General features: G+C 40.2%; 1 pseudogene; it reads right to left on the bottom strand.

Moving 5' to 3' along the window:
* LOC103729082 overlaps positions 1 to 3815 on the bottom strand; it is a 30194-nt pseudogene extending 26379 nt beyond the window's left edge.
* Between the last annotated feature and the right edge of the window lie 353 nt (positions 3816 to 4168).

The raw sequence follows: 4168 nt of genomic DNA, 5'->3' as shown, positions 1-4168 counted from the left end.
TCTGGAATCTTCTAAGAATGATTTTGGCCTCAGGAACTTGGGTGTTGGACCAACCTGAGACCCTGGTTGTGGCCGCCCCAGCAGGGATGCAAAGGCAGATGGGGTGGGATGAAGCCCCAAGATTTCCCAGGGAGTGGATTGAGTAGCTGGGTTGTACTGGATGCAAAGGATCAGGGAGAGGAAAGGTAAGCCTCGGAGCCCCAGAAAGAGACTGTCAGCCCCAGAAGGAGGCTGGTGGGTGTCACAGGACCAGGGAAGTAGAGGGAGGTGAGGGTGGGTCCAGGTTCAGAAGCGGTGCTCCTGGGGCCCAAGAAAGGCACTAAGTTGGTCTGGGTGAGAAAGATCAGGAAGCAGTATTGGTTCCCCAGGTGTCTGGGGCCCCAAGACTAGGAATGGCACAGGTCCCAAACTAGGAGTAGCGAACAGCGGGGGAAATGGAAGGGTGAATGTGGCTTGGGAAGTCAAGGCACGGAGGGCTGCACCATAGACTTACCCCAAGAGGCCTGAGGATAGGAGTGCAGGCTAGGAGAGTTAGCCGGTGGTGCAGGTCCAGGGAAGCAGAGAGAGGTGAGGGCGGGGCCAGGACCAGAAGCAGTGCGCCTGGGGCCCAAGAAAGGCACCAAGTTGGTCTGGGTGAGAAGGATCAGGAAGCAGTATTTGTGCCCCAGGTTTCTGGGGCCCCAAGACTAGGAATGGCACAGGTCCCAAACTAGGAGTAGTGAACAGCGGGGGAGATGGAAGGGTGAATGTGGCTTGGGGAGTCAAGGCAAGGAGGGCTGCGCTATAGACTTACCCCAAGAGGCCTGAGGATAGGAGAATGCCTATGATTTTTATAGCTAAAGAAAATAAATCAAGTAAAGTTTCTATTGTGATGCCCTTTCTATAGTGAAATGTTTACCATAATATAATCAGTATTTAATATGCAAGGCGCTTCAAATTTTAAAACTGTAGACCCAGGAAAAAAAAGGTCATTATAAGTTAAAATGTTCTTAATAAGATGCTGAACATTTGGAAAAAAACTCCTTGAGTTTTTTTGCTGCTATATTAGGATTTTTAAACATTGCAGTACTATAAGCTAGCAGATGATGTTTTATTTTTCCAAAAAATTAGGGAGGGGTCAGCCTTGGGGAATTTCTTTTTTGTAGGCATGACATTCACTGTCTTTTCTCTCACTTTATTTATAAGGAATAAATTAAAAAGAAAGTCATTTAGAATTCTAACAATCAATCATAGTTTTTTCATGAGAAGTACTTCATAGGTGAGAAGCTGCAGCAAAATATAAGCCAATAATTTTCTAACACAAAAGTCAGTATGCATGGAGAGAAAGGATTTACAAAACTTAAGACAGAGTCACAATACACTTAGGGAAATACTAGATTAACAGTTAATGAAAGTATTGCAAGTTTAGTTAAATGAGCCATTTCATTACTTTCTCTTTCTGTGTTTGCAGATTGATGCTATCACATCATTTCTTAAAACACATAAATCAAAACACTACCTGTTGTGTAACAAGAAATAATGATAAAATTTTGAAATCATGTGGTTTATGGAGATAAAATTGATGAAACTTTTATTACCCTCAACAAAGTAGTAAAACCAATACATTTCACCACTAATAGCCAGAACTATAAATATGGGTCTGGAATGACTTTGGACGTGTCACAAGTGTGGGCAGCAGAGCAATGCCATTCAACAAAATAGAAACAAATACGATCTGGTTTGGGCTCTGTGTGGTGTCATGCCCCCATCTGACAGCAATTATTCCCTGGTGAAATTATAAAAATAGGTAAACTACATTCCTCTCAGAGGAATCCATAGCCAGTTAACTCATCAGAAAATTGACATGAAGCCTACATTCATGATTATTGTTTTCAAAACAAAAGAAAAATGTTTGATAAAATAGGATGGATAGAACTTACATATCCACATATAGAGCAGGATGTACAACTCAGAACTTAAAGCTGTACTCAGCATTAGTTTTTCTCAGTTCCTCCACGAGGCACTGGGCTTCCTCTTGAACACAGTTCTCAGTGCTCCTTTTCCCCATTCCCAAGTTCTGCAGCGTCATCAACGTAAAGCGCCTTGCATCTTTCCATCTCTTTCCATTGCTAAAAAAAACTCCTGAACAAATAAGAACAGAAACTAGAGAATAGTTCCCATAGAAAGAAGAGGAAGTGGAATAGTAGAAACCATACAGATAGCAAGCCTGTGCCCAAGCCATGAGTCTGGCCTCTCTTTTCCATCATGCTAACTGAGCAATACCAAATAGACACACACACACACACACATACACACACACACACACACACACACGAACATGTGCACTTACCAAGGCCCTTATTAATTTTGTCAAACACTGGGAGCCTTCCTCTTCCAAAGAACTCCTCCCCATGATCAATCAGAGCTTCTCTTGTTGCTTCATAACCATGAATCACCACAGTGGGCTGCATGCCCAAATGCAAAGTGAACACAGGGCCATAGATTTTTGAGAGCTGAAAATAGAAAATGAAATGCAAGTATAAGAAAAATACTACTGTATCCCCCATGAAGTGAGCCTCATTCAGATTGATATTGTCATTGTAATTCAATGCTTTTATTCAGTTATTTGTCCAGCTTTAAATATTTCTGATGTTTATGCATCAATTAATGATTATTGTCAGTTATTGATGGCCTGAAACATACCATGCAATGACCCAGGTAGTGTATAGGCATTACTATGAATCATCACATGAAATCTTTCAGTACCTTTGTTTACCATGTTTCACAAAGTGAGGAACTGAGATCAGAGAATCATCAATTCCTTCCCAGGCCATTATGGCTAATTATAGAAGATTCAAATTGGTACTCTGCTTATTCATTATCTGACACTTAAGCAGGTTATCATCACTTTGTACATACACTTAATATGAAATAGAAATCAAAGCCCAGATTACTTCTTCAAGATCCTCTGTAAAGCATCTCCTGTGGAGAATTACTCAGAGAAATCCACTTACCTCTGCTTCCCAAGTGATGAGATTAAAAGCATGGACCACCATACTCAGCCCAAGAAAATACTAAGTCACCACAAATGATTCTATGGAGCAGTCTAGTTTGCTATCTGTTGCTACTATAAACAGGAAGAATGGACACCAAAGAAGCTGCCCCATAGCATGGAACACATCCCAAAAGAACAGCCTCTCACCCTGGAGCATAAAGATTGTGCTCAAATTAAAAATGGATTTGAATTATCACAAAATACACCCTGACTCACTGCTTCCTTCTCTTTTTCTTGTGTTATTCCATATTCATAGGTATTTACTTGAAGCTATACATCAATTATTTCTTCAGAGAAGTCCATCATCAATAACTAATGTAAATAAAATGTCTAAAACACTGCCTGACCTTCATCCAGAAATTATGGAAAATGGCTATAATAATGATGGCAAGAAGCACACAAAACATTTTTGCTATTTTACTATTTTATTCTAACATACAATGACCTGAAAGTTCATCCACTCATAAAATGCATTGTTCATCCCTCAATTAAAAAAAAAAAGGGGGACAAACTGGAAAATGCAGAAGATGTCTAAAGCTTCATAGGAATTTTTGACTTTATGACCATTTATCATCATGCTGTTTCAGGTACTACATTTGCAATTAAAAGGAGGGCTCTTTACCTCCCTTAGCAAAGCATTGGAAGAGCATAAAGCATACGTACCTTGAATAAGGATTGGCAGATGTTCTTCACATCTACTTGGAAGAAATTGCCAATAATTGGGAGAGGAGTAGGGCCAAGAGGGAGTTTGCCTCTCCCAGAGCTGTCTCCAGAGGAAGAAGAGAAGCAGGCAGGAGAGACAGAGCACCAGGATCACGATTAGATCTACCAGAGCCTTCTATTCTTACTGACACGACTGTGATTGTACAGTCCAAAGCTTTTATTAATGGTATCTGCTGAGTCATCATGTGTCTCTTTAAGGTAACATTGAGTAATCACCTAGACACTCTTTAATCTGTCTTCTAAATGGACTTTGCCCAATGATGGAGATAAAAATAATATATTCTTTACCCTTTCCTTCTCAGGTTGTATATTAGGGTTTCTGGCTTAATTGTATTTATTACAGACCAAATATTGCTAATTAAACAAATATACATAGATGGTTACAATGGGCAGCTGTCTTGAGAAATTCTA

This window comes from Nannospalax galili, unplaced genomic scaffold, assembly GCF_000622305.1.
Source record: "Nannospalax galili isolate Female #2095 unplaced genomic scaffold, S.galili_v1.0 scaffold1433, whole genome shotgun sequence".
NCBI classification, from domain to species: domain Eukaryota; kingdom Metazoa; phylum Chordata; class Mammalia; order Rodentia; family Spalacidae; genus Nannospalax; species Nannospalax galili.
This window is presented reverse-complemented; position numbering and strand designations above follow the sequence as displayed.